Genomic DNA, 7930 nt, shown 5'->3' on the forward strand with positions numbered 1-7930 from the left:
ACAAGGTCGGGTCGGGCCGGGCCGGGCTAGGCCCAGGATCTAAACCCTGACCCGACCCGACCCTGCCAGGGTCAGACTATAACTAAACCCAAACCCGCCCTCAGGGTCAAAAAATCAGGGTCGGGCCCGGGCCGGGCTCAGGGCGGGTTCGGGCGGGTTCGGGCCAGCCGGGCTTTATTGACACCCCTAGTCAGAATCCTTTTCCAACTTGTGACGGCCAATTTATCTTTTAATACGGCTTTCACATCGGTATCCAAAAAAGGGGCAAGTCATCATCTTCATCTAGAACCGGCTTGGGTTTTTTTTTCCTGTTTTTGAGGTGTAGAAGAATCGACTTGTGCTTATGGGCCTATTAATTGAACGATTTTTTATATAACGATGTTTTAGTGGATTATGGCATATCTCATTATCCTTTACCTAAAAAAAAAAAAACAAAAACGGCCTTATCTCATTATCAATAAAAAACAAAACAAAACATAAAAAAGACATCTCATATCTTTTTTTTCTCGTTTTTTATGTTTAAAGAAAACTTCTGTTGTAAAGAGTGACACAATTTACACAAGGCTTTATTAACATAAATGGAGTGGAGCCAAGAAATAGAATTTGGGCCAATTTTTATCAAAAAAAAAGAAGAGAAAAAAGAATTTGGCCAAATTATTATGCTAGACCAAGACAAGGCCTTCCTAACTAGGGAATGGACTATACATATCTGATTTCACCAAAACAAAAAAAAAAAAGGACCATACATATCTCATATCACTAAATGATTGTCTTGGGAATAATGGGAGTTTCTTGGAATTAAGGATCCACACTTATTTAGTTAGTCAAATTTTAACTACGAAAATAATAAAAGAGAAATACTTTAAAAAAGCAAGTTTAAAGTTATATAAAATAAGAAAAAATATTATCACGATGCCAATATGCAGATTCCTACACATGCCCTCCCACAGTCCTACATCCCACCCCATGGATCCCACGTACTCTCTCCTCATTAAAACCACTAATAAGACAATTCGATTTTCCATCCCTCATTGGTGGGAAACTGCATTCTGGTGTCATTGATCTCTCTCCCAATAAAATTATGAGAATGCCATTAAAATCTTTTATAATGAAATGATATGCATAAATTTATGACATTTTAAATTTACTTCTAACCATAATTTGTAAAACTAGAATTAACATTGAACAAAAATGTCAGGTTTTTCTCCAAATACACCCCTCTGATTTCTAACCATATATATATATATATATATATATATATCATATCATATCATATCATACTATATTATAAATGTAGAAACTCAAAAGTCATGGCAAATCTTTTCATACCAAAAATACCCTTCAGCAATATCAATAAGCCCAAAAAATACCCTTCATTAATTACTAATTATTAATTATTATAATTTTTAACTAAATTAAATTCTTCCTCCATTAATAAACCCCCCTCAATGTTACATTAATTATTCTTTTATAAAAATTTATAGATCAATCATTTCCTTATTCAGTTTTCTCACGTTTTTTCAGTTAAATTAAATAAGAGATAATTATTATTAATTATTAATTAAAAATTAAAAATTATAAAATGAGAGTAAAATAATCCCATTTTTCGTTGAACACTATTTAAAACCTAACTCTCTAATGTATAAAATAATCCCATCTTATCTTACCAAAAAAAAATTACAATATTATCCATTATTCATTTAACAATCGATAAACCCCCCCCCCTCAATTAATTGTTCTAATTTTGAAAATACCCTTCATTAATTAATTATTAATTGTTATAATTCTTAGTTAAATTAAATTCGTCCTCCATTAATAACCCCCCCTCAATGTTACATTAATTATTCTTTTATAAAAATTAAGGGACCAATCGTTTCCCTACTCAGTTTTCTCACGTTTTTTCAAATAAATTCAATAAGAGATAATTATTATTAGTTATTAATTAAAAATAAAAAATTAGACAGAGAGTAAAATAATCCCATTTTTTGTTGAACAATCTATAAAATCTCACTTTCCAATGTATAAAATAATCCCATCTTATCTTAACAAAAAAAAAATTTACAATATTATCCATTATTCTTTGAACAATCGATAAACCCCCCCTCCAATTAATTGTTATAATTTTTAACTAAATTCAATTCTTCCTCCATTAATAACATCTTATCTTAAAAAAAATATCAAAAAATATTACAATATTATCCATGACAAACCCCCCTCCATGATAAAACAAATGAGCAAACACATGTTCAGTTGGGTTACAAAGAAAAAATGGATTACTGTAATGTTGGGTATTCATCTTGGTGACTCATACATGAAAAAAAGCAAACACGTGTATATATATATACTAGTAAAGTTGCACATGTTTGTTTTCTTTCATGTATGAATCACCGAAATGAACACCCAATATTTTAGATGTTTTACTTAAATAATAAAATTGTTTAAGATAAGATGTTATTAATGGAGCAGGGGAAGATAAGATTTTATTAATGGATAAGATCTTAATTAATGCAACATTGAGGGGGGTTTATCATGGATAATATTGTAGTATTTTTTTAAAGATAAGATGTTATTAATGGAGGAAGAATTGAATTTAGCTAAAAATTATAATAGTTAATTGAAGGGGGGGGGGGTTATAGATTGTTCAAGGAATAATGGATAATATTGTAATTTTTTTTTTTTGGTAAGATATGATGGAATTATTTTATACATTGGAAAGTGGGGTTTTATAGATTGTTCAACGAAAAATGGGATTATTTTACTCTCTCTTTCTAATTTTTAATTTTTAATTAATAATTAATAATAATTATCTCTTATTGAATTTATTTGAAAAAACGTAAGAAAACTGAGTAGGGAAACGATTGGTTCCTTAATTTTTATAAAAGAATAATTAATGTAACATTGAGGAGGGATTTATTAACATTGGAAGAATTTAATTTAGTTGAAAATTATAATAATTAATAATTAATAATTAATGAAGGATATTTTCAAAATTATAACAATTAATTAAGGGGGGGTTTATCGATTGTTCAAGGAATAATGGATAATATTGTAAATTTTTTTTTGGTAAGATAAGATGAGATTATTTTATACATTGGAAAGTCAAAAGTGGGGTTTTATACATTGGTCAACGAAAAAATGGGATTATTTTACTCGCTTTATAATTTTTAATTTTTAATTAATAATTAATAATAATTATCTCTTATTGAATTTATTAGAAAAAACATGAGAAAATAGGGAAACGATTGATCCATTGATTTTTATAAAAGGATTGTTAATATAACATTGAGGGGGGGTTTATTAATGGAGGAAGAATTTAATTTAACTGAAAATCATAATAATTAATAATTAATAATTAATGAAGGGTATTTTATCTATTATTTATTTATTTATTTATTTTTATTTTTTTTTTGTGGGTAAAGAGTAGTTTACTGAGGATATATATATTTGTTTGGACAATCGACACGTTAGTCTTTATGGATTTAGAAATGAATAATGCATCCTAACTTTTCAAACCTAACCTATAGATCCACCCTTGTGACATCAATGTGCTTTTTACTGAAGCTTTATGATCTTATAACTTTTTTAAATGTCAATCTACTCTTTCATAAATTCAAGTATTTTGAGTAGACAAAAAATGTCGTTATTGACATTAACAATCATGTCTATTGAAATACAATAAAATAACAATAACAATAAAAAACACTGCCTGGTCGCATGGTCCCTGCATCCAAACGTACATAGCCCCTCGAAATGACTGGTTGTCTTCTACAAAATGAAAAATTCTCTTGATTGATGTCCCTATGTACGTTCCTATTGGTCCCCACATGGCCACGCAACCGAGCAACGTTCTTATTTCCATAACAATATCAATAACCATTGAAGAGATTGTCTCTTCGTTGTCCAACAACTATCCGCAAATCATTTTTGTTTCTCCTTCCTTCAACAACCGTGCAGTAGAAGTCATGTTCCCTTTCTTCTACAACTGTACTTCAAACCCTCCCTCTCTCTCTCACTGATTTTAAATCTCAATCTCTAGCTCTCTTTTTCTCCCTCCCATTTCTCTCTCCTTGAATTTTTTCTGAAAAAATTTCCCCCATTTTTTTTTCTTCGTGGTTTTTCCCCTAATTTCTCTTCTTTTCCCCTAAAAATCGTCTACGGGTATATGGCGGTGCACTGCAGTGAAGCCCTGAGATCTCGACAAGTAGAGGAAACTTCATCCAATGGTGCGAACTTAAGAAGAAAGAAAGAAAAAAAAGTGCACTACCAGATGCCCACACTGCAAAGGATTTTAATTCTTATCAATCTCATATTTTCCTCAGAGTCTTATCAGTCAACTTTCAGTTTCACCATGAATAAAGGAAAAATAAATAAATAATTCTATCAGTTTTCTTAATATTTTTATAAGGGAAGTAGTTCTCTGTCAGGGAGCGTGGCCTATGCCAGCACTCCCATGTGTCTATCTCTCTACTCTTCAAAATAAGGGGGGTAGAGATGTCTTTTTTACATGGGGAGGAGAGAGATAGACTCATGGGAGTGTTGACGTAGGCCGCACTCTCAGATAGAGAACTTTTTCCCTTTTTATAAATATTAATAATTTTATAGTAACGGTCGAAAAACTTGTTGGTTATATCCATTACCAAAACCAGAGAAGTGTATTTGGAAGAAAATCCCATTGAAGGTCCATCAATGAGTCAAAGTAGTTTTGTCTTCTCATTGACAAATAGTGGAACGATGGCATTACATTAATAGGATGAAACCTTCTATAACAGGATTCCATTGTATTTGAGCTAACGATTCAAATCATAACTCTCTTTCTCTTTGATGATTATGAGGATCCAGATCTCCTACGGCCCAGCTGCCCGTAGTAGCCTATGCGATGTGACAGGGCCGCATGTGCAATGACTGCCTTACCCCCACTCAGGCAAGGCACTGGGTAGGGGGTAAGGCGGTCATTACGCGCATGGCCCAGTTTGCACCGCACAGGCTGCTACAGGCAGCTGGGCCATAGACGATCTGTGTTGTGATTATGATGCCACCATTTATTGTTGACTTGTGAAGTTTGACCCGGATACACCCTGTTTTCTTACTCCTAGAGTCCAAGGGGGTGTTAATTTTCAACCCGAATAAAATTTTTATCGGTTTGATTTTGGTTTGGGGTTTTATGGAATCGATAAAAATCAAAATTGAATCAGATCGATCGAAACCAAAAAACATCAATAAAAAAGTCGATAATAGACCAAAAACCAATAATAACTTGATAAGAGCTCACTAGGACAATCAAATAAAAGACCGAACCACATCAGATTAGCAACCCAAAATTGGTTCAGCCTAACCACAACCGGAACAACTGATTGACACCCCTACTACTTATCATTGGAGTGCAAATTACTGCACGGGCATATCCCAAATCAATGGACTTACTCCATTTCGTGTATGCATGCATTACAACACGAGGTCGAGGTCGTGGGATCACTGTATTATAACAATTCTATGTCTCTCTCGTTCTCATATGAAATGACCTCGTTATTCTCCTATGATATATCACACCTCATTGATGTCTTCCTCCCTACACGGCTTGCTCATAAATTCTCTCAAAGAAAAAAATAAAAAATGTATTTAAGATTGTCATTTCCCAAACCTATTTGGTGAACAATTAAAAAAGAAAAGTAGCCGTTCGGAAGCAAAAAGGAGTTTGCCGTTTTACTAAAGTTGATGACCAAGATCCGGTGTTGTAATTCAAAAAGATGTTATCTAGATTTTTGACACCTTACAATATGGGGGACCTGAGACTTTTTGTGTCATTGTGTGAGTTTGGGTCTTCAATGGCGTGCGCACAATCATTAAAAAAAGTGAAAAATTGACATAAATAAAAACATTTCACAAATCTTTTCTACAATCTCTCTCTCTTTTCTAATGTTGATTAATAATAATAATAATAATAATAATATTCTGTTATGTATACGAGTCACCGAGTGTATAGTTGCATGCGAATCGTTTGAAAAATATTTTTTTAGGCATTAGGGAAGGATAAACTATTATGTGCGGCGCATAATCATTAAAAAAGTAAAAAATTGGCATAATAAAACATTTCACAAATCTTTTCTACCATCTCTCTCTTTTCTAATGTGATTAATAATAATAATAATAATATTAATATTCTGTTATGTATACGAGTGTATAGTTTAATGCGAATCATTTAAAAAATGTTTTTTTAGGCATCAGGGAAGGATAAACCTATTATGTGCGCATAATCATTAAAAAAATTGAAAAATTGACATAATAAAAACATTTTACATATCTTTTCTACAATCTCTCTTTCTGATGTGATTTATAATAATAATATTAATATTATGTTATGTATACGAGTGTACAGTTGAATGCGAATCTTTTGAAAAATGCTTTTTTAGCCATTAGGAGAGGATAAACTATTACGTGCGTAAAATCATTAAAAAAGTGAAAAATTGGCATAATAAAAACATTTCACAAACCTTTCATACAATCTCTCTCTCTTTTCTAATGTGATTAATAATAATAATATTAATATTCTATTATGTATGTATAGTTTAATGGGAATCTTTTGAAAAATGTTTTTTTAGCCATCAGGGGAGGATAAACTATTACAATTTCTTTTATCCACACATGAAATGACCATGTTGTCCTTTCATATAAGAAATTAAGAAACTATTTTGTCATGCTTCATTGTTGCCGACATGGCGCTTGCTCAGATCTTCTCTCTTTTTTTCCTCTCATTGTCTCACCTAGTCTACTCAAACACTTATGTTTTTTATTCACTCGTCATTGAAACTTCAAACACCACCTATTGGAAGAAAGAGTGAATGAAAGTACTTCTATTTATGAAGTCTGAAACCTTTTGTTTACTATTTTAGGAGTCTCGTCAAAGCACTAGAGTCGTAGATTAAAAGATTCTCTCTTCTCCATGGGTGAAAAAAAACTCGACCAAAAACAAATAGGCAAAATAGCTACATCATAGAATTACTATGATAATCTAATAATATGGCAATCATAGTTATCAATTCAAAATTGACATGAACTCCATCGAAATTCAACAAAGTCTAGCACAATAACTTTTGGGTTAAGAGTCATGGGAGTCTTCTTTTCTTGAGAATGTCTTAACCATTGTAAATCCATTTTTACCGAATAAATCTCCCCCCAACAACTTGTTTGCAAGGAGGAAAAAATTAGATCAGAATCCAATATTGATTGGGTCATAAAACTCTTTTTCACAAGGTTTTCCTCTTAAGAAGGAAACATATGCTATTATAATTGTATACTTTTCTCTCAACAATAAATGTACTGTTTCATTATCTACTTACTATTGACGTACTTAGTGTATACAACAAATGGGATCAACTACATGATTCCAATTAGAATAAAATAGAAAAAACTGAAGTCCACAAGAAAAAAAACAAAAAAAGGAAGGGGGGGGGGGGGGGATGAAGAGATAGGGGGGAAAAAGAGATGAAAAATGAGATGAGAAATAAAAAAAATGCCAAATGACAAATAAAAGATGAAAAATAAAATAAAAGAGGAAAGAGGTACAACCCAGCAAATTAAAAGAATTTCAACTAAATGGAGTCTGCTACATGGATCTTTGCCCTCCAATAGGTTCTATCCGAGGTCATACTTGGTATAAGACGTAGATTATGCATGTCCTTCCTCACCACTTCTCCTATGCCTACCCCTAGGTCTTTTAGCTCCTTCAACCAATATAATATTATTCCTCCTTATTGGGGCATCCCTACTTCTCAATTGAAAATGATGATACCACCTCAAACGGCTCTCTTGAAGATTGTCATTGTTCCTTGTTTTATCGTTCCTAGTTTTTCGCACATCCATCTTAATAACCTCATCTCTGTCACATCTAGTTTTTCAATACAACATTTTTTAACTGTCCAATATTCTGCCCCCC

This window comes from Telopea speciosissima, chromosome 9 (genome assembly GCF_018873765.1).
Source record: "Telopea speciosissima isolate NSW1024214 ecotype Mountain lineage chromosome 9, Tspe_v1, whole genome shotgun sequence".
Lineage (NCBI taxonomy): Eukaryota > Viridiplantae > Streptophyta > Magnoliopsida > Proteales > Proteaceae > Telopea > Telopea speciosissima.